This window comes from Typopeltis vanoorti, chromosome 5, assembly GCF_054136105.1.
Source record: "Typopeltis vanoorti isolate ZY-2024b chromosome 5, IOZ_Tvanoo_1.0, whole genome shotgun sequence".
NCBI classification, from domain to species: Eukaryota; Metazoa; Arthropoda; class Arachnida; order Uropygi; family Thelyphonidae; genus Typopeltis; species Typopeltis vanoorti.
The window spans coordinates 32035643-32063633 of NC_143553.1; the positions used below are offsets into that span (position 1 = coordinate 32035643).

General features: G+C 37.7%; 1 protein-coding gene across 3 annotated transcripts in view; it reads left to right on the plus strand.

The window, feature by feature from the left end:
* Positions 1-838: 838 nt before the first annotated feature.
* The window catches only part of LOC150106293 (hexosaminidase D-like), a 176766-nt gene continuing 149613 nt past the window's right edge, over positions 839-27991 (plus strand). Inside the window, exons 1-2 of one of the 3 annotated variants that reach the window (XM_090392314.1) lie at positions 839-895; positions 9249-9938. The gene's annotated coding sequence lies outside the window, so the exon portion shown is untranslated. Of the gene's footprint in view, positions 896-933; positions 1064-2072; positions 2203-9248; positions 9939-27991 lie in introns of those variants that run through there. The other 2 variants (XM_090392312.1, XM_090392313.1) reach the window with 2 other exon arrangements.

Consider the following 27991-nt stretch of genomic DNA (forward strand, 5'->3'; position numbering starts at 1 on the left):
ATTATTGCTTTCCATAATCTATGTTTTGAATTTTGAGCTGTCTGTAGTAATTGTATATCGGGCAGTCTTTGCTTAGTGCCATGTGTTTGTAGTCGTTTTTGGTTTTGGCAATTTATAAAATTATCTCGGGCTTATTTTGTGAGCACTCGCGGAACTTATCTTCTTTAGAGCAGAACGGACAGGTGGTTTTTCCCCTGCAGTCTCGTGTATGATGGTGAAATTTATTGCAGTTAAAGCACCTCAGAACGCTTACATAGTCTGCACAATGGCAAATTCTCCATAGCATTTTAACACTGGTTTTCAGCAGTTTGGTCCTCACTGTTGGGTCGACTTCTATAATCAGGTTTCTTTTGTTCGTTTTTTTATTTGTTATGATAAATGTCTGTGTCATCTTTGTGTCGCCGATGAAGAGTTCTTCGTTCTGCATGCGGATTGAGTCTATTACGTTTTTCGAATCAATTTCGCTGGGAATATCATATATTATCAGCCTTGGAATATGTTTCTTACTGGGATTTGCTACTAATGTGTCGTTGCATTCCTTAGATATTTCGTTATGTAGCAAGTCTATATCGGTCTTTTTTTTTGGATTCAAATTAACACTCCTCCGTTATTAATACTTTTCATTTTTGTGATTCCCATTTTTATTTTTCTTGGGTCTATTTTTTTTCTTTTCTTTTATAAGATTTTTGGTTTCTTAGCTGTTTAGTTGAGCTATCGGTTTTACTATTAATTTATAGCAAGGATTGTTTTCGGATTCATCTTTGTCGTTGTTTTTAACGACTTGCGAGTATAGATGAGCTAAATTAGCCTGTCACTGGTAGTAGTCTGTTGTTCTATCGATACTTTAGTTGCATTTTTCATTTTATTAAATACTTTCGTTAGTCCGTTCACTGCAGTTAGTATAACTTTTTTTTAATCATTTTTTTAGATTACCGCTTACTTTGGCAACGTCACGCAGCAAATCTACGGCTTTTTCGAACTGTAATTCGTCCCGTGCCGCCATCTTAATGTAACTCCAAGTTGTAGTATTATAACTTCCTATTGAACTGCTAAGTTTTATAAGGTACAAAAGTTTAAGAAAATGACTTACAGTTTTGTTGCTTGTTTCTGGAAGTGATGCTTCCATGGAATTAGGCTTCAGAGGGTTGTTTCTTGTTGGGAGGGGAGTGGGATTGTCTGAGATAGCTGAACAATAGATAGTCTGACCAGCAGTATTCAGTTCAAAAAGATGGAATAAAATTTCAGTCACACGCGCTTAGAACTATGAAACTATAGAGTAAATTACTGACTGTTAGATAGAGCACCGTACGAACTATCAGTTGATACCAGATGCATCCAGTTTTTCTGTTCGATATCGTGCAAAATCAAGATAAAAGCAGGAGCGATTTCAGGCACGTCCGTTCGCGTCCGAGCTTGTGCGACTGTTGTGTGCGTGTCTGAAAGAGAGGGAGAGATATGTGCAAGAGACTTTGTCTTTGAACCTAGTGCCAGGTTGTCCTGTTGGCACTAGGATGTAAAAAGAGTGGAAGGAGGGTAAAATAGTTTCATTACATAACGGGGATTTCAAAAAAAAAAAAAAAACATATAGGAAATTTCAGACCTGTTATCCCAGAGTAATGGTTAGTGGAGTGGTGAAAACCAGAATTCAGAAATGGGTGGAGAATATGAGCAAGGTTTCCCAGAATCACACCACTTTTGAGGCATGGCCTCAGTGTTGTAACACAGGCCTAGGGAAAGATAATATATTATCCCCATAAACTGTAATGAAAATAATATAGTTCACTGAAAAAAAATTTACAGAAAACATTTTAATTTAAATAGAAAACTGCTTGTGACCAGACACCAAGCAACAGATATCGTGTTCAGTATTATGAGGATGTGGTTCTACAACACATCAGTAAGGGTATTTTACTTTTTTTTTTTTGTTTTAATATCAACAATCATAGAGCATCTGAATTTGCACGTGTGCAGGATTAAGAAAGACACCAGTATCTCATTGCTTTGTCCGACAGGGCTCACTTTTCAAAATTAACTCTCAGCTAGAATGATGTCAGTGGAGGTTGTTCCCATCCCAGGATCATAGTAATAAGTAATCTATACCATATACTGCTTTTGAGTCACAAGAATCCATCTGAAGCCAGCTCCAAGAGTTTTTTTCTTGCTTGGAATTCAACATGTTATTTGGCAGTGTTTTGAGGACTGGTAATGAAAGAGTTTCTTATTAAATGAAATCTACTCTTTGACTCAGCAAAGTATTGATGAAGAATATTTTGCAAGCTTTTTGGTTGTTGCTTCGTATTTTTCAACACATCCAAATTGATTTTATGAGTAGAGGTTAATATAAACTCATGAAATAATGAGAAGGAATCAGATTCACTACAATTTAATTATGAACATTGAAAATATATGTGTCAACATCGCTTTCTTTCTCTATATCTAATTTACCTATTGATAATTTAAATAAAATGAATATTTCATTTAAAATATTTGTAATTTAGATTTTCTAGATAAGCAAGTAAGATTTATGCTTTCTTTTCAGCAACTTAATTCTTATTAAGCTGTGATATTATTTATCACTCTAAAAGCAGAAGCCAATTTTTAGTTACACTTTGGGAAACCAGAACTATTTTCACATTTAATTGTTTTGAAAATTTCACGTCTTTTGAATTGTGGTATTAATTTTTTTCTGCATTCCACCTAAAACCTTCTGTGCACCACAATTTTGGGAAACTGCTGTAGAGCACAGCATAGCTTTGTTAAGGGAAAGTCTTGCTTTAGAAGTTTTCTCTTTGTCATAGTAGATAGTTGGATAAAGGAAATGTCTAATGGTGTTACACTTTGCAGAATCATTCAACAGGTAATTTGTTAATTTAACTGTTCCAAATGGGGGATGAATACAATGGTAAGATGGATAAGAGGGTTATTCTGACATCAAAGAGTAGTAGTAGTGTATAGTGGGATAGAACCAAAGAGTGGGCACCATAGGTGTGGCATTCTGTACTTAGTTCACTGCAATTTAATTTGTACATAAATGATATTGGGAGTGATTTAATGGATAATATCCAGTTTGCTAATGATCTTAAGAGTTAGGGAGGTAAATAGTAAATAAAAGTGATATAAAAATCTTGCAAGTTTATTTGAATAAACAAACATTGTGGACAAAGGATAATGGGTGGTGCTTCAGTATAGCTAAGTTTAAAGTTATGCACTTTGAATTGAGAAGGTTCCAATCTGTGTATTATGTTGGAATTGCACTGCTACTCCAGTAAAACTCACTGAACTTCAGTTCACTGTCCACCATGAATTTGGTAGTCATGGTGGACAGTGAATTGAACTTCAGAGAACATATTGCAAAAGTGGGCAAAACAGCACAGTGTATCATCAGTTGTATGCTGAAAAACACACTGACTAATAGGGACAAAGAAGTTATTATCCCCCTTCATAAGCTTTGATGTGTCATCTAGATTACTGTTTTTAGATTTCATTGCTTGAGTTTCTTATAGATGTGGAAGTGGTGGAGAGGATTCATAGGCAGGTGAACATGATGGCATCAGGTGCATGGAATGCTTAGTTATGAGATTAGATTCAGTGGTTAAATTCAGCCAGAGTCTGGCCCCGGAACTTTGTTATGCACCAGGCCCTAACCCGAAACATTTTTCTGTTTTGTGACTTTTCTCCCTTTACGGTAATTATGCCTACATAATCGTGTTATTATTCAACAATTGTTTACAGTTTTGAATGTGTATGTAAAGTCAATATCAACAGTCGCCAGATTATGTACCTGTGATGAAAGGGATGGGGAGGTTTGGAGCTTCCTGTAATGCATTATCTTGCAGCAGTTGACAAACAAACACTATTGTCAAAAATATTTTGACAGATATTTTGTCTTTTCTGGTTGGCAACACTGTCAGCAACAGTCAATAACCAATAATAGAATATCAGATTAGCAGTTGTTTATCAGATCTTGTGATTGTGAGAAGCACAAAGAAAATCGTGTAATATTTTTGTGTTTATGTAGGCCTACTATTTGAACTATGATAAGTACACTGGTACCTTCTTTAAATGGAAAAATAGCTCAGATGACAGTGATAATACAAAATGAGTTTGTGATGACAGTTTGTGTGTAGTTTCTGAAGAGAAAGAAGTCTGCAATGAATCCAAAGAAACACAGGATTCCCATCAGTTGCAATGCGATAATATTAATACGTTGAAGGAAAGGAAAGTAAAGATTGCCGACTTGCTTGAATGGAAAGTGGATAGCATTCAAAGGTAAATACAATTGGTTATTTTGTAAGGACCGAGGTTTTGGGCATATAACATGTGCAGAAGTACAGACTCTAGGCAGAGGTTCTTCACTCAGAGTATTCACTTAGCATCAGAGTGGATAAATGGATTAATACATATTAAAGTGGAAGGGTCTAAACAATGCCAACAAAAGCAACTCAGAAAGAAAATCGTATCTCTATGTTTGTAATATGAAATCTCACAAAAAGTGCAGAAGCAATTATTAGAAATAAAAATGAGAATTCATTGCTACACATTGTAGAAGAACAGAACACTTTAGCTCACGAAATCACGTGCAGTGTGTTTCACACTGCCTATTATATTGCAAAGCATAATCGTCCTTTTGTAGATCAGCCAAAATTAATTGATCTTCAGATTCTTAATGATCTAGATGTAGGGTATGCTTTACATAGTAATGTGACATGCACTGTGAAGGTGAATCATATTGCAAAACAAATGAAACACAAAATTGCAGAAAGAATTATAATCCATAGAACTAAAATTTCTACTATTCTGGATGAAAGTACAACCATATCTAACTAGACTGTTCTGATAGTGTACATACAGGATGCAATAAATGGTGGTTATGTTACAACACTATTCTTTTGATTTAATTCAATTAGAAAGCACCAAAGCATTGGACATTAAGAACTCACTTATGAAATGTCTTGAAAAACACAGTCTGAAAAAAGAAATCCTGCAGGAAATTCTAATTGGATTATGTATGGATGGAACCTCAGTTATGCTAGGGAAACGAGCAGGTTTGGCAACATTGATGAAAGAAGATTTTCCAATGATTTTAACATGGCTCTGTATAAATCATTACTTAGAACTTGCTGTGCATGATTCAATGAAAGATGTTATGACAACAAATCGTTTTGTGGTGTTTCTTGATAAGGTATATTCAACTTTTAGTATGTCTCCAAAGAACTTACATAAACTAAGGAAATGTGCAGAACAGTTCTGCAGTCTCACCAAAGTGGGAAAGATGTTGTCAACTAGTTGGGTTGCATAAAGTTTTTGGACTGTGAATTCTATTTGGAATAACTATGCATCATTACACAGTTTCTTTACACATGCAACTCATGATGGAAATTGAGATAGTAAAGAAAGAGCAACATTTCAAGGGCTAGTCAGTAAACTTGAAGAAATATACTTAATAAATAATTTAGGAATAATGATGGATGTGTTATCTGAGCTTTCTAGCCTCTCATAATATATAGGTATATTCTATAGGTAACGTCACAGTTTGCAAAAACAAACTGTGATGTTACCTATAGCAAACCAACTCCTGCACAGAACAAGAGAAGTATTTAAAGGCCACAAAGAGAGAGGGGCAGTATTTACTGGATGGAATTTCAGAAAGCTATATAAGCAAATCAGTTCAAAGGAGTTCTCTTGAAAGTATATGAGAGTATAATCACAAATTTCACAAGTCGGTGCATGACAGATAAGGACACAAAGTACTCAGAAATAATGAAAGTAGTTTTACCTGAGTATTGGCCGGATGATATTGCCGTGGATTTGTTTTTCTCTGTGTTATCGTGAGGTCATTCAATCTTATAGGGATTTTAAGCATGTGGAGGTAAGCATGTCAGATGCCATGAAGAAACTTCTGAAGTGTGTTGAAACAATACTAGTGAGCAATGCAGAGTGCAAGTGGGAATTCAGCATTATAAACAATATTGTGACACCAACAAGAAATGCGCTCATGGTTGAAAATGTCTCATCTTTGCTGACAGTAAATAGTTGTAGTCCATCAATTTCCCAGTGGGATCCTCTTCCATATGTTAAACACTGGATGTCCCAAGGAAGAAACAGAGTCCCTGCTTATTGTAAAAAGAGACGATGCAGAGACAGACAAATGCCAGCCTGGTTGGCTGAGTGGTTAGCATATCCACTCGCCAGCCAAAAGGCTGCAAGTTCGAATCCCACTGTGGGCATGGATGTTTGTTCTTGTCTGTGGAAATACTAGTGGTGGTAGATGGCATTGGTGTAGTTGTGGTCAGTTGGTAGATTGAGTGGTTGAGACAGAGTTTGTGGAGCAGGTGTCCTCCCTCGATGAGTCTTTGGATAAATAAATAAATAAATAAAATTAAAAAAAAAAAAAAAATGTTGCAACAATCTAGCAATAGCCTCACATTTATGATCCTTACTTTAAGGGCTCCGGAGCTTATTCGTTTAGAATTTAACCACTGAATATATTGAAGATTTGTTACAGAAATTTGTTGATATAATATGCATAACAAAAGAGATATGATATGAAGTTGCTAAAGAGGTTTTATAGAATAGATACAGTAGAAATTCTTCAATGTATGTCAGAAGGGGAAAGAACAAAAGTCATCATTGGAACATAAAGTGAGCCAGAATGGACGTGAGGTTTAAATTTTTGGCTGATTTGGGATTTTGGGTGGAGAATTTTTACTTCATAGTTTGTGATCTTTTGCCTTTTACTAAAGATTACAATGGAAATTAGCATTACAATGAACAAGTCTATGGCAAATTTTTATAACCTTGCCATTGGTGGGGCTTATAATTTTATTATTTTTTAAACAACTTTTTAATGGAAAAACAGCCATATAAACTATGGCCCCAAAAGCAGGACTAGACAAGTCTGAAGCCTTTAACAGTTTGGAATTCTTTCACTCTAGACCAAGGAATTCTTGTAGTCATCTGGTGTGTATGTGATAATAGAGAGGATTTTGGTATATGCTTTTGTTTAATGAAGAGGTCTTTGTAACTATCAAGGCACTGTACTTCATGGAGAATGATGATGGTGGGCAAAGCAAACTTAGGAACTGTCCCGTACTTCTCTTTGAGAAGCTTAAGTTTGCATTCTTGCTGTAGTAGGTCACTTGATTACATTGAGAACTACCTGATGAAGCAGTTTCTTTCTTCAGGATGAAAACATTCCTTGAAGAAACTGCCAGGACTGGCTGCAGAAAAGTTGACTGGAAAGGAATGTTTTACTTCATCCAGAGAGACAGAAGCAACATCAAGGATAACAGAGACACATCTTAATCAGGTAGAAGAGGGAATGGATTTGAGAACACCTTCCTTCAGAAGGTCACAAAGCCTGGATGCTGATCATCACTAGGAGGAGGTATTGCACCATCAAAGACAGTTGGCATATGCTCCTCCTTTCTGCTTATTGATGCCCTGCATGGTTGCCTAAGCTGTCTTCATGTTCTAACATTTGGAGGATGGAGGTTTCATCTTTTGCTTAAGATGTCTAGGTGAGAATGCTATTTAGAGAATTCAGTGATCAAGTAGGCATTGAGCGACAGCAATGTAGCTCTGTTCCAGAGGCTGGATCAGATGATTTAAAGATGCTTATGGTTATAGGCAGTTAGAGGAACTGGACTAGCAATGATGATATTTGTGTGACCTTGGTCCCTTCATGCACATCTGTAGGTGGAGGAGAAGAACAACTGCTAGGCAGTACTGGGACCCGAAGTATGGAGATATTGCCCATTCCAGGCTGCTGTGATGGGATTCTTGGAGTGCTGCAATGAGTTGCTTGTATGTAGGCATCCAGTGACATTTAACAGCTTCACATTTTCTGCTGGGCAGCCTGGTTAGATACTTCATTGAGGTTATGGATTCCTTGTGATAGCATGTACTTTGTACATGTACAGTATTTATTTATTTATCATATGGGTAAATTACAAGAATTTAATGAGCAAAACTATATACATGGCTGTTCAGTGAACCAGTCAATATCACTATTTGAAAATAAGTGCAAGTTCCTGAGGTCTCCATGGAAGGAGTGTGGAGCAGTCATTAGTGATATGATGCATAGTCTGGCCAGTACCACATGTGCAAACAGATGACTGTAAAATATCTTACAGATGTAATAGTGGGCACAGTGGCTGTGTCCAGTCCTAAATCTGATTACCTGGCTCCAGGAGTGTTCAGGTAAATTGAATCCTGGAGGTTTGACAATTGGATCTGTGATCATATACTTGTTTGTAGTTTGTAATTCAGTCAAGAATCTTCTCCAGCAGCCCAGGAGACCATGCTCTTGTATTTCCACAAGCTAGATGGGGAGATTGCGAGGTAAGTAAGCAAACTCGAGATAGGGAGATATCTTGATGTGTGGGAAGATTGATGTTATTTCTGATTTTATTTATTTGATGGTAGCTCCTCTTCTGAAAAATAGAGGAGTGATGTGTGAAAAGGACAGGCAATCATGGGAGAGGAGCAGACCTTATAGTATCGAAGATGGTCCTCATTGTTATGTTGAACTGTCTGTCCGTGAGAATGTGGTGACTTTGACTCCAAACTGGTGAGCAATATTCTGCTACTGGAAAGACCATAGCCAGGACTGCTGTTCTAAGGATCGAAGCATTATAACCCGAAGTTGTGCCTATGAGCTTGTTTAAGATATTGTTCCTGGCAGATATCTTTAAATCCGTTTTTTCAAATGTTGTGAAAATGTGAGGTTGCAGTGAAGTGGGACACCAAGATAATAAGGATTACTTTCATGGATTAGAGTCCAGTTGCAGAAGTTTGTTTTCTGTGGACCTTATGGTAAATTAAATGGAAAGTTGAAACAACAGTTTTGCTGGAGTTAGGGAATAGTCCCGTAACCCCAGAAACCCTGCTCTAGAGATGAACTGAACTTTTTCAAGCAACTGCTGGTCTCCAGTTCAGCAATCTTATGCTGGATGATGAAGTTCATCTCCTACCTGAAAACAATCACATAGACCCATGTCCACGGCAGATTCAAACCTGCAACCTGTTAGTTGGAGAGCGGACATGCTAACCACTCAGCTGACCAGGCATAGGCTGGCTTGGTTTCTGAGCCATGTGTAGTGTAGTGTAGTTATGTGGACTGCTTTATTGCTAAAAGTTATATACACATTGTAAGACATTTATATAATTTATTCCTTTCCCATTCAAAATGTATGCACAACATATGTTTATTTTTCTTTGTGTAACTTTTCTTTGTTACATTTTAGGATAATATCGAGTGAAATATGAAGTCTTCTCTTAAAAGTCATAGAAAACATATTTTGCACCAAGAAACTGTTAATAAATATCTAAGAGAGAATAATGACAAATGTTGTGAAGAAACAATACTCTTTGTTGACATGGTTGGATGCAATGTCACCGATGAAAGTCAGTATTTAAAAGATACAAATATTTTAAGTAAAGAAAAATCCAAGAAAGGTTTTGTTCGAAGAAATAAGTTTGGCCAGCTGAAAGTTATTTTACCAGTGGAGAAAAATCAAGTATCTGATGTATTTAGTAGAATAATAAAATTGTCACTATCATCTAGTAAAAGTCCTTCTCCCAGCAAGAAAAACAGCTATGCAGTAAAAAATGATTCTCTTGAAATGTCAGATTTTGCCTCTTCCTTAATATCTGCATCTAAGAACTTGAGAGAGAAAGAGAGTGAAAGGTCACTAAAGTCAGGCTTTGGTACTTATATATCTAACCAAATGATAATGAATAATACAGTAAAAACAACTTCCCATTTAACTAAAATATATAAGGAGAAAAAAAAATTGTTCACTGCTGGCAACTTCACTGAACTGCAAGAATTTCGGTGGTCATCTTCCTCTTTTGGTGAAGAGTATATAAAAGGAATTAAAGATATTAAAAAGCACTGTGTGTTTCATAAGGAAAGAAAATCTAATAAAAGCCAGGTATGTAATATATTTAAAGATCATTTAGGTTTCAGTAATCATCTTGCCGTATATATTGTTTATATTTATATTTTTGAATGGTCAATATTTTTAGGGATTATGCAAAAGAGTTACCTGTGCCTTGGCATGGTAGTTTATAGTTGGTGTAGTTGCGGTTAGTTGATGTAGAGCAGGTGCCCTCCCTCAATGAGTCTATGGACTCCCTGGAGGTGTCTAATAATAATAATATTATTATTACATCACACCTCCAGGGAGTCCAAAGACTCATCGAGGGAGGACATTTACTCCAACTCTTTATCTCCACCAACTATAACCAACCGCAACTACTGTCATCATCTACACCAATGCCATCTATCGCCCACCATCTCCACTAGTATTTTCACAGACAATTACAAACATCCATGCCTATGGTGGGATTCAAACCCGCAGCCTTTTGGCTGGAGAGCAAATACACTAAACCACTTGGCCAAACCAGGCCGGCGAATTTTTTGTCTTACAAAAACAGTGATCTTGCAAAGGAGTGAAAAGAGGGTAAAATAGTGCTAATTTGTAAAAATGGTGTTGAAACTGATGTTTTCATTTACAACTTGAACAGTGCATAAATTTTTAATCTATCAGTAAAACATTTACAGCTTTCAGCACATACAAACCACATATATATCTTACATACATCAGCACTCAATGTTCAGGATGTTTCCCTTTTGCTTTCACACACTCCCGAAAGTCTGTGAGGCCACATATTGATGGCAGCATGCACAGCATCCAATGAAAATGCTGGCACTGCTTGCTCCAAATCCACTTTCAAGCTGGCGATGCTGAGGTGTTGTTTCTTTCAGGTTACTGGACAGTTCCTAACAGCAAAGTGCTGTTAGGAACTCTCCAGTAGAAAGACTCTCACCCCCAGGTCATCAGTTAGCACACATGACATCATTCTTCGTGTATCTGACTGCCAAAGAACAGGTCGACCTTTAGGTTGATGCAACTCTCAGGACACAACAGCTTGTGAGGGCTGTGAAGCCAAATCTCTGCACTAACCCTGTGAGAATGCAAAAAGTCATGTCGAGTGAGATGAAAGTTTCGCGACATGACTTTCTGCATTCTCACAGGGTTAGTGCAGAAGTTTGGCTTCACAGCCCTCACAAGCTGTTGTGTTCTAACAGTTGTATCAACCTAAAGGTTGACCTGTTCTTTGGCAGTCAGATATGTCTTCTGTATTGTTATAATAGTTAATAGTCCAATACATAAAACATCTTACTTATCTCAAGTGTTTTTAGCATGTTGAAAATAACAGGTGGCTGCATTCCAGCCTTGTGAAGTGCTATTACAGCTACACGAGATTTCATAATCTCTCTACTGCATTTTAACCCTATACAGCTAGACAACTCCCTATACTGAGGTGTTGTTTCTTGCAGGCTACTCTCCCAAGGTCCAACCACAATTTGAAGTCCAGCAGATTCAGACTGGGACTTTCAGATACCAATCAGATGGTGATATGTGGTCGGGCACATTTGCCTCCAACCACTGTTGTGTGGTCCTTGCTTTATTGAATTGTGTTGGTTAGTGCAAATCAGTGGATTGGATTGGAGATTGGCTGTCTGATCAACAGGTTGTGTATGGGGGGGGGGTGATATTCCAGAAGAGGAAAATCACTAATGGCATGCCCCAGGGGTCTGGTTTGAGGCCATTGCTGTTTAACTTGTATATAAATGGCATTGTAAAGAGCTTAAATGGTGATATACAGTTGTTTGCATTTGTTGTAAAGTTGCGAAGAGTATGAGAAGTAGAGTAGACGATGTAGTTTTGCATGAGGACATGTTACAAAGTGTAAGGTTTTAAAATTTGGGAAGCAAAGATGGGATGCAGAGTATAGGATTGGTGGTGATATTTTAGAGGAGGTGGAGGAGATGAAGGATTTGTGGTGGATACAGACTTGAAATTTCATGGACAATTTTGCTAAAATTGTGAGGACAACACAGCAGATTATGGGAAGGATGCAAGGGAACACTGACATATAAAAGTAAGGATGTTTTGATTCCATTGTATATATTAAACAGGCTGCATGTGGATTACCGTGCATAGATTTGGTTGCCAGGTTTTCAAAAAAGGAGATGTTGGAGAGGGTCCAGAGGCAATTGATTAAGTTGCTTTCTGGTCTCTGTAATGTGGAATATGAGGATAGATTAAAAGAATGTAAATTACAGAGCCTAGTGGGTAGAAGGAAGAGAAGAGACATGATCGAAATGTATAAGTTAGTAAGCGTGGATGAGATTTTTCATAGAATATCTGGAGAGGTAGAATGAGAGGCCATCCCTGTAAGCTGTATAAAGTGTGTGTGTGAGCAAGGGAGTGAGGAGTAGATTTTGGATCATGGAGAGTGGTGGATGATTAGAATGCATTGTCTGAGAGTGTGGTGAGTTGAGTTATGCATGTGAGAGTAGGACCTCCCACGATGAGTCTCTTGACCCTGTGGAGGTCTGTTGATAATAATAAACACAAAGATTTCTACAAGCTTGGTCAAACCTCAGCCTTTTGCAGTAAACATTCAGTGGTTTTTAGCAGCTAAGCTACCAAGATGTTTACCAGACCCATTATCAGTGGTGACCCGTGAAGTTTTAAGTGGGGGTGCTGCCTATACAAAATTTTAAAAAAATCATTCTTTTTTTCCTAATCAATAACCAATTTATTAATATACATCTGTAGATTTATTTATTAATAAATTGGTTACTGATTAGGAAAAAAGAATTTTTTAAAAATTATTTTGTATAGGCAGCACCCCTACTTAAAACTTCACGGGCCGCCACTGCCCATTATGAAAAAAATGACACTGAAAAAAAAAAAAAAAAAGAGAGAGAGAGAGATGGAGGACTTAATGGAAAATTAAATCTTTATTAGTTTTAGCACTTTCTTTTAGTTTTAAATATTAATTTTTGCCTGTGTATTACGGTCATTGTACAAATTGCTATAAATAAATGGAACAACATAATATACAGTTGAGAATATAATTCAAAGTCCTACAGCAGCTTTAGTAAGGTAAAAAACAGTCAATAAATTAGAGTTTAACTAGAAAAGATTAGTACTTTGAAGAAGTACCATTTCCCATAAGGAGAATAAATGTAGGTCATCAGACCAGTTCAAGTTAGGGTGATGCAAGAATGTTTCACAACTTTCTTTATAGTCTTTTTATAAGAAAACTACCCTTGTGCAGAATTTTTTCAATTTTCCAAACAATCCTGTATTTAAAAAGTGGCACGTTTTGCAAAGCCATATTGTTCTGGATACTTTATTATTATTATTATTATTATTATTATTATTATTATTATTATTATTATTCAGGCCTCCATGGCTTCAAGAGACTCATCATGGGAGGTCCTTCTTAGGAAACACAGTATCATACCACTCATTGACCATTCTTGCTCTAATTATTCTCTGAGACAATGCATTCCACAGTTTAACCACTCTCCATGCGAAGAAACCCTCTTGCTCACAGCTTCCTTTCGTAACTTCCAGTGATGGCCCTTTGTCATCGCTCCTTCCCGCCGTTCCACCAAGTGAAATAACTCCCCAATGTCTACCCTGTAACTGCCTCTCAACAGTCTCGATCATATCACCTCTCCTTTTTCTATCTACCAAACTTTGTACTCCACATTCCCTCAGTTGATCCTCGTACCTAACATTGTTATTCGCCTCTGTACCCTTTAAACAGTTAATTTATCCCTTTCAGATCCTGAGGACCAAATTTGAGAACAAGTCTAAGTGTAGTCTGATCAGGTTCTTATACAAGAATGATAACTCTTTTATCTCTGCAGGTCAGCATCCTTCTCAGTATTGCAGCAGTCCTCTGGGTTACCTTCACCGCTTTTGCAATATGCTCCCTGAATTTACTTTTTCCAACAATCATCACCCCCAGATATCTTGTCTCCCCAACTTCCTCCAGTACAGCTCCTCCAGTTGAGTGTGCAGCTTCCCATTGATATATCCCAAACTTCAAGACTTTACATTTTTTTTGCATTAAACCGACACCCCCATTCATTTGCCCATCTGTCTAGTTTATTCAAATCCTCTTGCAGGGCTGCCACATCTGTACTATTCAGTTATCATTGATAAATTTACTTTAATATTGTGTAGTTTTGTTTGCCTTGCGTATCTTAGTGCGTCTGTTTGTGTGTTTTTGGTTTATAATTTGATAAAATACTTTACTAGTAAGTATGGCTTCAGTACGAAGGAAAATGGCGGCCAGTAATGATGGTTCGCCATCTTCTTTCAAGAACGGTAATGTAAAGGAGATGATTCAGTGTACTATCTGCGAAATGTACGCTTTGCGGAGTGCGGTCAGAGTGTGGTTAGATGATAATAAAGGAGTGAATGTGTGTAGAAAATGTAGGGAGAATGAGGAATTGAAGTGTATTTCGGATCGTGAGTGTGATATTTTTGTCAAACTTCAGAATGAAGAAAATAGGGATATGACAAGAAACGGTGAGGTTGTACCAGAGAATTGTGAGAGTGTGAATGATAGTATTAATGGTTTTACAGAGAATAAAAAAGATGAGATAGATGCAATGAGTGAGTTCGCGTTGTTGAATGGTGCGATACAAAGGGCAAAACAGCAGCTAGAGCGTATGAGCAAAAGTCGACTGATTGAACCAGCCAATAATAAAAAGTATGACAGGAAAAATAGGCGTATGAGTGTGAACATGAACAAAATGAAGGATAGAGTGTTGTATGGAGACTCGTTAGTACAAGGTGTGTTAGTAGAGGATTTGACAAAATCGTACCAACCTGGTGCGACCATAAAGGATGTAACTGAGTCTATTAGAGAGCAAAAGGAAAGGGTGAAAGAAATGATTGTTGTGGCAGGTACGAATGATTTGAAAGGAGATAAAATGGAAATGATAGAAGACCTGAATGAATTGTTTGAGGTAGCAAAAGAAAATTGCTGAATGTAGTGGATGTGCAAATTCAGGGAAACTAGATTTATTATGGGGAGAGGGTATACAGTCCTTAGGGAGGCAGTTGAATGTATGAATGAATATAATATGCCCGAGCGAATAAGGACAACAAATCAGAGTGGGATAGTTAATATAAGGCATCAAGGTAGGGTTGGGGCTAATGGGGGTCTTAAATTCATGTACACTAATGCTAGGAGTATTAGGAACAAGAAGAAAGAGTTTTTGGCCATGGTTGGCACTTCCAGACCACAGGTTATTGGTATTAGTAAATCATGGCGGACGGTAGATGATATAGCTAGTGGGATGGAATGTGATGGATATAGTGTGTTCAGGAATGACAGGGAGAATAAAATGGGGGAAGGAGTATTGTTGATGATAGCTGATGAGCTCCAGCCAAGGAGAATAGAAGTTGAATTGCAGGATAGAGAAAAGAGCACATTTGAGGCCATTTGGTGTGAGATTGTGGCTAGCAGAAATAAATATACAATTGGGTGCTGCTATAGACCAGGTGATGGAAAAGATGGTGGTGACAGTATGCACAAGCAAATAGAAGAAATGAGTGGAAGGAGGGTGATTATTATGGGAAATTTCAACTATGGTCGCATTGATTGGAGTGAGGAGAGGACATACGGGATGAAGGAATTGGATTTTATGCGGTCATTAAGGGATATTTTCCATTACATGCTATCTGTGAAAGCATGTAATGGAAAATACTAGGGGTCAGAGAGTGCTTGACCTAGTAATTACACCTGAGGATTTGGCTGTAACAAATATGACCACATTGCCACCAATTAGTGAGAGTGATCATAGGGTCTTGACTTGGGAGGTGGCTAAAGGTGTGGAATTTTCAATTAAGACAGGGTACATGTGGAATTATCGGGCTGGAAAGTATGACAAGCTTAGGAGTTTGATTGGTTCAGTGCCATGGCATGTACAACTGCAAGGACTAGAAGTTGATAGTGCATGGGAGGCAGTTAAGAAGTATTTGCATGAAGCAATGGTTGACTGTATACCTAGAGTCTGAATAATAAATCAAGTAGGGGTTAAATGGATGAATAACACCATTAAGCTTGAGCTACAAAAAAAGAAACAACTATGGAGGGAATTTAAGGAGAAAGGTGACCAGCAGGCACAGGAACGGTATAAAGCGCAGGCCAGAACGGTAACGAGTGTGGTAAGAAAAGCACAAAAGGATTACGAAAGAACATTGGCCATGCAGGCTAAAGAGAATCCTAAACAGTTTTTTAGATATGTTGCAAGTAAAAGAAAAAATGTACATGGCAGATTGATTTTAAAGAATGCCGATGGTAGGGAGGTAACTGAATCAGTTGAGATAGTTGAGTTACTGAGTGAGCACTTTGCAAGTATATATCAACCAGGTGGTGACATTGCAGAAACGAATAAACCAGTAGATTATACGAGAATTGTGGTGAATGAAGTGGAGGTGAGTAGTCTATTGCATAACCTCAATGTCAATACATCCGTGGGATTGGATGGTATACCAGCTCGTGTCGTACGAGAAGCAGCTAAAGAATTGTCAGTACCTTGACCATTTTGTTTAATTTGAGTCTCGGGTCTGGGTTAGTCCCGAGAGGGGTGGAAAGAGGGGAAAATAGTACCACTGCATAAAGGTGGTTCCAAGACTGCTGTTGTAAATTACCGACTGATTAGCATATCAGGAATCATTGTCAAGGTCTTAGAGAAATTAGTCAAGAAAAGAATACAGGATTGGATAGATGAAAATGGGATATTGTATGGGGGACAACATGGTTTTGTGAAGGGTAGATCATGCCTCAGTAACTTGCTCACATTTTATAACACAGTGACGGCTGAACTGGATAGGGGTAATGGGTTTATAGTGATACTACTGGACCTTGATAAGGCCTTTGACAGGATACCACACGGAACCCTAATTAGTAAACTGGAGCAGATGGGGATAGATATAGGGTTGGTGAGATGGATAGGAGGGTGGTTGAAGGAGAGATACCAGAGAGTGGTTTATTCAGGAGTGGAGTCTAAAAGACGGCTTGTGACTAGTGGTGTGCCGCAGGGCTCTGTTCTTGGACCACTGCTTTTCAATTTGTTCATCAATGATACAGGAAAGGATTTGAGAGGAAGTGTTCACTTGTTTGCTGATGATGCAAAGTTGGGTAGAGCAATTGTGGGTGCATAGGATGTCAAAATTTTACAGGATGATTTGGATAGTTTGGAGGACTGGGCTAGGTAAAATGGATGTCAATTTAATGTGGCAAAGTGTAAGGTTATGCACTTTGGGGTGAAAAGAATAGCAGCAGTATATCGCATTGGTGGAACCGTACTCCAGGAGATTGACGAGGCCAGGGACTTGGGAGTGTTGGTGGATAGGGAGCTGAAGTTTAGGGGGCGCATTGCAAAAGTGGCTAAATCAACTCATCAAATCACTTGGTTGCTGAAAAATACTTTAATAAGCAGAGACAACCAGGTTATTGTTCCTCTGTATTGAGCCCTGATAAGATCCAATCTAGACTACTGTGCCCAGATTTGGGCACCAGGGTTTCTTCTTGATGGGGAGGAGGTGGAGAGGATCCAGAGACGAGTGACCAAGATGATAGCAGGTCTGTGGAATGAACCCTGTGAGAATAGGTTGAAGATATGTGGGTTGCAGAGATTGGACGATAGGCGAAGGAAGGGTGATATGATTGAGACATTCAGATTACTGAAGGATTTCTATAAGATTGATCCAGAAGATATTTTTGAAAATATGACTGGTGGTGGGAGGACTAGGGGCCATGAATGGAAGCTTGGCAAGAGCGTGGTTGACAAGGGTGTTAGAGCTAGGTTTTTTACTTGGAGTGGAATAAGCTTCCAGAGTCTGTGAATGAGTGGAATAAGCTTCCAGAGTCTGTTGTGGGTGCTACGACCGTGAATGAGTTCAAGGCAAGGTATGATAGATACTGTGTCAATGTCGAATAGTTGTTCTTGAGATGATGTTAGGGCCTCCCTCGATGAGTCTGTTGACTCCTTAGAGTTGTCCGGAACAATAATAATAATAATAGTCATTGTGTGTGTAACTGGTAGTTGGAGGGTTAAGTATGGGAGATGGTGAGTTGTATGTTGTAGAGTAGACTGTCCTCACACAGTGAGTCCTTGTATGGCGTGTGCTAATAAACTTTTAGCAGCCGATTTGCTTAAAAAAATGTGGGTTTCCCTTTGTGAGAATTACACCTCCCACCCCCAAAAGTATAAACAAATTGTATTATCTCTCCAGATCTGCCTGACTGTCCTATGTAGCATAACCTACAAGTACAGCTTAACTTGTAGACACCTGGTTTTTAAGTTTTGTTGGCAAAGCAACCTTCTATATATACAATCAATCACAGATAAAATCTTGGTTTTCTTGTTCATCTGACTGTTTAGAGATTGGAATCGAATTTTTTTAATTGATGTTCTGTAGTAGCCATTTTTTGGTAAAACTAAGCTTTTGTATCTCTTGGTTCCTTTTATTTCCTGAACATTTTTCCATTATCTTAAGATAATGGCCTTATTAAGTTCACTGCAATTCTAGAAATGCAGTTTTAATATTTTCATTTCTAGATGTTTCTTAAGAAATTATATTCCTGTAAAATTGCTAGTGAAGATTATCTCTAAACAGGCTTCCCAATGTAATAGAAAAAGAAGCACAATGCATGCAAAAATAAATGTGCCCCAGCTGGATTTTTCATGTCACATATCCATCAGTGGCTTTAACAGGCACTTAAGCACCCATAGCCTTTCAAGTATCCTTGGACTTCTCAGCTGTAATACGGCAGTTATCCCTATGCCAATAAGTATTCTTGTGTGTAAATTGCATGTATTCTACTGGCCAGTTTATCTGTTTTGAAGGACAAAAAACCAGAGTTTCCAGGAGAAAAAAAACCTCTACCTCTATATGAGACTGGCTAACACACCTGTAATCAAAAGAGACCATATAAAGGTCCCTCGTGTCACTGACAGGAATCGAACCCAGGTCTTTCCGACCATAGGGCTTTGTCTATACTGACTGAGCTATGGAGGCTCTTTCATCATTATTATTATTATTATTATTCGTGACACCTCCAATGAGTCCGAAGATTCATCGCGGGAGGATACCTATTGTACAACTCTCCGTCTCCACCACTACACCGAACCTCTACCACCAATCAACAACATCAGCACCATCTACTGCCTACCACTACCGCAGCTAGTATTTTTTGTCTGTAAATTGCGTATGTTCTGAAGGGCCAATTTGTCTGTATGTGGGATGAAAAACCTGAGTTTCTGGGAGAAAAAACCCTGCTACCTCCGTATGAGATCGACTAACTCACCTTCGATTGAAAACGTCCATATAAAAATTCCTCCTGTCATGACGAGAATCGAACTTAGGCCTTTTCTAATTGAAGGGCACAATGTACCGTCGTTCTTCCAATTGCACTACAGAGGCACTTAAATCACATCACATACAAGCCCAAATGCCACTAGCCATTCTGGATGAAGTGCATACCACTCTGCACTTTATAGCCATTGTCAGCTTACTGCTGGCCTGCAACGTTCTTGAAAATTTAACATTTGACTCTCATGCGCCAGCTTAGTGCTTAGTAGTTACAATGGCCCTGCTTGGAAATGTCAAACTAATATCCAAGGTGATGAAGTAATAAGGTACAAGAATTACCATTGGAATATTCCTGCTTATTTATAACTAACTGCATTTGCTGGATATGCAATGAGAATTAACAAAGCATTATTGCTTTTATGCTTAAAGTACAGTAGAGCAATGACCAAAGATTATGCCAAGAAAATATAGCCTTCCAAAAAGATTTTACACCAGTAGAACAATAACAAGCCCATTCTTAACTTCAAGAAAATATTTTTGTCACTATTGCATTAAATTGAGTCTCATGAAAAACTGACAGAGGACCTGCATTTTAGTATCTAATTGCCAGATTTCTAAAAATTTCATACGTCAGACTTCAGGAAAATGGGATGTTTAAGGGTCAAAGCTGTATAACTGAGAGGAGACCTCCACATAGCCTTTAAAGGAATGTGGAGAACCGACCAGGGCTTCTGACCTAATGTCCAATCCTCACCTTCTCGTGCTGCACCATGTTGGGTATCTATTCGGATACTGAACAAACGAGGATGGGCTGGCAATTTGGGATTTAGCCGACCAAATTGTATTCTTATTGGTTAAACCAAAATAAAAAATGATGGTACAACATGACAAAATTTCATGCCGGCTGGGGCGTCGCCTGGTTAAACAAGGCCCCCGTTGTTTTCGCCAGGGAACCAGGGCGAACAGCAAAAAGTCAGCTACTGGAACAAATCTGAAAACAAACCCCAACTCAACATCACCAGAGTTAAAGATCGGTACTATCAACGTAAGAAGCCTGAATGGCAAAGAAATGGAGCTAGCTGAGGAATTAGATAAGTACCAGATAGACATAATAGGGGTGAATGAAACAAAAAAGACCAAAACTGGTGAGATCTTTCTGAGCAATAAATACAAAATATTATATTCAGGCAATGACAATCGAGCAAAGAAGGAGTAGCCATAGTATTTAACACAAAATACGAGGCTAATCTTCTTGAATGGCAGTCAGTCTCAAGTAGAGTAATGTGGGCAAATATGAGAATGGGGAACTGGACAATGAGACTTATTTGTGCCTATGGTCCCACAGAAGGTTCTACTAAGGTAGAAGTGGAGGAATTTTTTGAGGCTTTAGAAAAAGCAACTGACACAATGAAAAAGGAAAAGTTGGTCCTTGTTGGGGATCTAAATAGCAGAGTAGGAAATGATTGTGAGACATACAAAAATATTTTGGGAAAATTTGGAGAAAAGAGCAGAGCTAATAATAATGGCAAATATCTGTTGGATTTCTGCTCAGGACATGGACTAGTTATTGCTAACCCCATGTTCCAACATAAAAATGTGCACAAATTTACATGGAGAGAAGAGACTAGGAATAAGAAAAGTCTCATTGACTATGTTATTGTTGATAGTGATGTTTTCTCCCTGGTGCAGGACACCAGAGTGTACAGAGGATTTGAAATTGGAAGTGATCACTATTTAGTCTTGAGCAGGATAAAATTGAATTTCATATTGAAAAGAATAACATGTAAGAAAGTTTTAAAGCGAATAAAAGTTGAGCAGCTGTCAGATGTGAACTGTAGACTAAAATACAGAAAGATTATTGAAAAGAAAATGAAAGAGTTTGAGAACAGGGATCAAACCTTGGAGATTCAGTGGCAAACTCTGAAGAAAACATTGATTGATTCTGCCAGAGAGGCATGTGGTAAGGTTGTTTGTAAGGATAAAAAAATCAGAACTCCCTGGTGGACACAGGAAGTTAAAGAGGCAGTGAAGGAAAAGAAGAAAGCATATCAAAAGTTCCTGTCAAATGAGTCAGCTAGTGCTCTTAGAGAATATAGAGACAAATGCAAGAATGCTAAACACTGTGTAAAACTAGCTAAACAAAAGTCATGGGAGGACTTTGGCAAGAATATAGAAAATAAATAAAACGAAGGTGGCAAAATATTCTGGAGGTTGTTGAAGAAGTTTAGGAATGGAGGAAAGAGTGCTGTAAAAGGAATTAGAGATGATAAAGGTGACATGAAAATGGGAGAAAAAGATATCCTTGAAGTATGGAGTAATTACTGTGAAAAACTGCTAAATGAAACAAGCAGTGATTACAGCACAGTGGTAAAAAACACTGCCCAGGCATGCAGTCAGGAATACATATCCATACTTGAAGTAGAAAAAGCCATCAAAGGCTTGAAATGTGGAAAGGCAGCAGGAGTAGATGATATTCGACCAGAAATGCTGAAGTATCGTGGTATAAGAGTCTTACAGTGGCTGCACTGCATAGTTCAGAAAGCCTGGACAGAGGGACGAATTCCCGATGATTGGAGTAGAGCTCTCATAGTACCCATATATAAAAAGGGAAATAAAACTGAATGTGAGAATTACAGAGGTATTTCCCTACTGAGTGTTCCTGGCAAGATCTATGCAAGTATACTTGAGAAACGGTTGAGAAGGATTGTGGAAGAAAAGCTTGGCGAAGAACAAGCTGGATTCAGGCCAAATAGAGGCTGTCAGGATCAGATCTTCACTTTACGACAAATAGTCGAGAAAGCATAGGAATATAACAAAGATCTGTATTTAAGTTTTGTCGATTTGGAAAAGGCATATGAGAAGGTGCCAAGAGAGAAGCTATTCAATACACTGCAGTTATATGGTGTCAATGGGGCATTATATCAAGCAATACTTAGTCTTTATTTGAGTTGTAAGTCAGCAGTTAGAATTGAAGGAAGTACAGGAAGCTGGTTTGATGTTAAATCTGGTGTGAGACAAGGATGTACATTATCCCCTCTGTTATTCATTATCTATATGGATCACATTATGAAGGAAAGTGGTATTAAACATGATATCGAAATTGGAGATGTTAATGTCAGCTGTTTGCTTTATGCGGATGATGTTATACTTCTAAATACATCCGCTACAAGTCTGCAAGATTCTCTGACTAAATTGAATAGCTGTTGTAATAGATATGGTATGACGGTCAGCAATAAAAAGACAAAGACAATGAAAATAGGCAGAATCATTGAAAATGTCAACTGTGTTGTGAATGGATAACCTGTGGAACAAGTAAAACATTTCAGCTATTTAGGCACGATTTTTACTGAAGATGGTAAATTAAATATAGAAATAGACAACAGAATCAGCAAAGCTGGTATGGTGGGTAGTCAATTGAATAAATTCATATGGAATAAGAGAGAAATTAGTCGGAACACCAAATTAGCTGTATACAAGACAGTGTTCAAACCAGTTTTAACTTATGGATCTGAGAGCTGGGTCAGAAGTAAAACACTTGACCAAAGACTAGAGACCACAGATATGAGAGTCCTGAGAAAGATTATAGGCGTGAAGAGATGGCATCAATGGCAATATCATATTAAAAACGAGGATATTAGGAAAGAACTTGACATTGTCAGCATCCGGGAATGCGTTAGCAGAGCTAATCTCAGGTGGTATGGTCACTTAAACAGAATGGGCGAGGAAAGATTAGCAAAACAAGTGTTCTCTGCCAGGTTGGCAGCAAAATGACCCAGAGGAAGACCAAGATATAGGTGGATTGATACGGTACAAAGTGCCTTAGACGATAGAAATAGAAGATCTGATAATGTTGGAGTCTTGACAAGTAACAGACTGATTTGGAGGAAAATTGTAGACAGGAAATTAATAATGATGTAATTTTTTTCATGTAGTACTATACATATCCTGTACACCCATTGAGGGTACATGGTAGGAATTTGATGGTGATGACTTCAGGAATGTGTTGTTGGACCTCAAATTTAGAAAGCATTAAAAGGTGAAGAATTGGGAGAGAGTCATGCTAAAACAGAATTAGAATATTTAAACTGTTAAGAGATATTGAATTATTTCTGTTGCAAAGTTTATGCAACAGAAATTTTTTTTTCTAGAAGTATGTTTTCCTGTATTTTTCACACACAAAAATATCTGATTAATACCTGCCAGAATGTTTATGGCCTCCCTCAATGTATCTACAGACTTCATGGAGTTGCCCACATAATAGTAATAATAATAATTATTGTTGTGTAGGTTTCTGTGGAGATAGGACATTTAAGGAGTATGTTTTCACAAAAAAAGTCACACAGAAGCAATTTTTTATTTTCTCGACTTGTTTTGTAAAAATTCTGTTGTTTCACTTCATCAGGATAATTACATGAATAAACTAAAACATTCATCCTAATTTGTGTCTTCTTTCGTTCTCAACATCTCTGAAGTGTTCCGATTCGGTGTACCTCTCCAGATCTGCCTGACTGTCCTATGTAGCATAACCTACAAGTACAGCTGAACTTAGACACCTGATTTTTTAAGTTTTGTTGGCAAAGCAACCTTCTATATATACAATCAATCACAGATAAAATCTTGGTTTTCTTGTTCATCTGACTGTTTAGAGATTGGAATAGAATTTTTTTAATGGATGTTCTGTAGTAGCCATTTTTTGGTAGAATTAAATTAAGCTTTTGTAGCTCTTGGTTCCTTTTATTTATGTTGATGGAAGTTCTGTTGGCCCTATCTTGCAAGGAATTGATGTCTATTTTTTGCACTGGATGGTGATGAGATCTTGGCATTTAGGTACTGTTCTGTGTTTGTTGGCTTACTATAGACTGAGAAGTTGAGTGCATTTTGTTTGGCTTACTTTGGTTTACCTACCTCAAGTATTGTATCCAAAAATGCTAAAGACTTGTTTGTTTCTAATTCAACAGTGAATTTAATTTGAGAATGAATGTTGTTGTGGTAGGTGACAAAATTTTCTAATTGGATAATATTACCATGCCAGATAACAAAAATATCATCAGTTATACCTTTGCTAGATTTTTGGTTGTGTTTCTTGTTAATAGAGGGTTATTTTTTCAAACCATGCCATGAATAAGACGGGTAACAATGAAGAACCCATTGCTAGTCCTTTCTGTTCAAAATAATCTTCTTGATTGAAAAAGTACTATTTATGCAGTGTTTAAAGAGATCCACTGTCTGGTGGGAGGATGTCTTGTAGTAGTTGTATAGTTTCTATTCTTGGAATGTTAGTGAAAAGATTACTACATTCAGGCTTGAATTATATCAATAGGAACCATTGTGATGTCTTTGATGTTTGCTATGAAGTGTGTGGTGTTCTTTATGTAAGATGTTTGCCTGGTGTAAGGTTTTAGTAGGTTGCTTCTCCAACAAAATTTAAAGGTTGCCTTCTACCCAATCAACAAGATCTCTCATTACCTTAAACCTCTACATCTGTCACTTAAAAAACCAGGTATCTACAACACCAGTTGTGTTGTGGTTTACACTTTATAGGACAGACGGGCAGATCTGGAGAGGTTTCCTGATTAGAACACTTCAAAGACGTCGAGAACAAAAGAAGACACAAATCATGGCTGGCAGCATATACAACAGAAACAAAACATCAAGTAGCATGGCAACAAACAAAAATGCTCCACAAGATTACTGTTTTTTTCCCAAGAGCATCCAGAGAATTAGCTGTAATGATTAAACATCCTTTACAGTGCAACAAAGGGATAATTTTACATCATTTGGTCTTGATTAAATCATCACAGCACACTTGTATCTGTCAGTTGTATACAGCAACTCACGACCAGCAGCCAGCATAATAGCTAATGCACACTTTCCATTATTTTATTCATGTTCATATATTTTCACTAGAGTTGTTAAATATCATTACTTGTTTTCTGATATTTTATTATTCATGCAATTATCCCGATGAAGTGAAGCAAAAGAATTTTCACAAAACTAGTTGAGAAAATAAAAATTAGTTTCTATGTGATATTTTTATTTGTGGAAAAATATTGGAAAACATACTTCTTGAATGTCCTATCTCTACGGAAGCCTACACAACAATAATTATTATTATTACTATTACATGGGCAACTCCATGAGGTCTGTAGATACATCAAAGGAGGTCATATACCTTATACTAGATATTAACTAATGCTTGCACAATATCTGTCATAATTTGCTTTGAAATTACTGACATGATATCCACAACAGATTCTGGTAATGTGTTATTCCACTCATTCACCACTTTCCAAGCCAAAAATCTAGTCTCATGCACTTCGAACCACACACTCTTGCTCAATTTCTATTGATGACCCCTAGTTTTCTCCTCTCCCCTCCCACTAGAGCTATAGTGAAAATTTTCCTCTGCTCCTTTAAGTAATTTTTATGTCTTAAAATATCACCTGTTTTTCATCTGTCAACCAACTTTTGTAACCTACAAATCTTCAACCTGTCTTTATAAGGAGCATTCCATAGACCTGCCACCATTTTGGTCACTCACTTCTGGATTCTCTCTATCTTGTCTTCATCCCCATATAACCCAGGTGACTAGATCTGTACAGTAATTCAGATGGGGTGTATTATTATCAAGAGGTGTATTAACCTCCTTATCGCTGCTTATCAGGGCATTCTTCAGGTAATTCTGTGAAGTGGTTTCTGAACTTTTGAAGAATATCCTCTGAACTTAATTCCCTATCCACCAACACCCCCAGATCTCTTGCTTCATCAATTTCCTGAAGAACATATTAATCAATGTAATATACTGCTGGTAATCTTTTCACCCAAAAATGCATAACCTTACACTTTGCCACATTAAACTGACACCTGTTTTCCTTTGCCCATACTGTCAGTCTATTTAAATCATTTTGCATATTTTTAAAATCATCTTTATTGATTATTACTCTACCAAATTTTGTATCATCAGCAAACTACTGAATATTTCCCCCAGATTATTTCCTTATCATTAATGTACAAATTAAGTAGTAGTAGTGCCTAAGTACAGGATCCTGCAACACGCTGCTAGTTATAGGTTTTCTACACCTCTCTATCAGCTACTCTCTTATTTCCTACTTCAATGAGAGATTTGGGAGTGGTGGTGGTGGTGGTGCACAAGGACCTATAATTCAGGGGCCACATTACATAAGTTGTGAAGACATCACATCACCTGCAGAAATAAAGAGGTTATAATGCCATTGTACAAGGCCTTGATCAGGCCTCATATGGATTATTGTGCACAGATCTGGTTGTCGGGATTTCACAGTGATGAGGGATATGTTGGAAAAGGTCCAGAGAAGATTCACAAAGGTGGTCAGTGGGCTTTGGAATGTGGAGTATGAGAACGGATTGAGAGAATATAAGTTGCAAAGCCTCGTGAATAGGAGGAAGGATATGATTGAGACATAAGCTAGTCAGGGGTTGTTATCAGGTTAACATGGAAGAGATTTTTCATAGAATGGGAGGAGGAGGATAGAACAAGATATCATTGCTGGAAACTATATAAGGAGGGTAAGAGCAGAGGAGTGAGGAGTAGGTTCTTTGTATGGAGAGTGGTTGGTGAGTGAAATGCATTGCCTGAGTGTGTTGTGAATGTAGACAAATTGAATAATTTTAAGGCAAGGTTGGATGAGCATTGTGTGCAATAGTGTGTACCTCTCGCGGTGAGTCTCTAACTCCATGGAGGTCGGATGTTAATAATAATAATAACATCCATTCCCATTTGCTGCTATCAGAATTCCATGTGATATTCTTTCAAAGCATTTACAAAGTCCAGTAATATCACCATTTAGGCATTCCTTTTATCCAGTTCAGTTGTCACTTTGTTGTAAAAAGCTGTTGCTTTTTTATAATACCTCCAATGATTTAGTCAATAATTTTCTACTTCATTCTTAAAGTTCCTTTATGCAATGGAACTGTTTTCCCTTCTTTCCACCTCTTGGGACAAACTCCAAGCTCAGACTTTAATTAAACAATCTAGTCAAAGGCACTGCCTATTCCCTATCACATTCTTGCAATATGCAAGTTGATATACCATGTAATTCCATGGCGATATTCATATCAGAGTTCTGTAATATTCTATGTACCTCCAGTTCATTTATCTCTCTTTCCACATAAATTTGCCAATCTTTTGTTGCTGCTTTTGCCGGCCTGGTTGGCCAAGTGATTAGCATATCCGCTCTCCATCCAAAAGGCTGCGGGTTCAAATCCAGCCGTGGACATGGATGTTTGTGATTGTCTGTGAAAATAGTGGTGGTTGGTGGTAGATGGCGCTGGTGTAGATGATGAGTAGTTGTGATTAGTGGAGTGGTGGAGACGGAGAGATGTAGAGTAGGGCCCTCCCTCGATGAATCCTTGGCCTCCCCGGAGGTTTAAGTAATAATAATAATAATATTCCTACCTGGATGATATTATACTCTTGCAAAGTGGTCACTTAGTAATTCAACTATTTTAGCTGCTTCAGTTACCTCGCTATCATCAGCATTCATCAAAATTCTGTAATTATTCTTCCCTTTTGTTTGCCACATACTGAAAGAACTCTTCTGGATTATCTTTTGCTTGCAATTTCCTTTTTTTAATTTTGTAGCTCTTGGTTAATAATGCTATTTATCCATTTAACTCTCATTTGAATTTATACTCCTCACTATGTATGCACTTTCCTTCCAGTTTGTTATGCTGTCACTGCTCCAAGTAGTCTTCTGAGTTTGTCATACATACATACATACAGCTCTGTAATTCCACATATA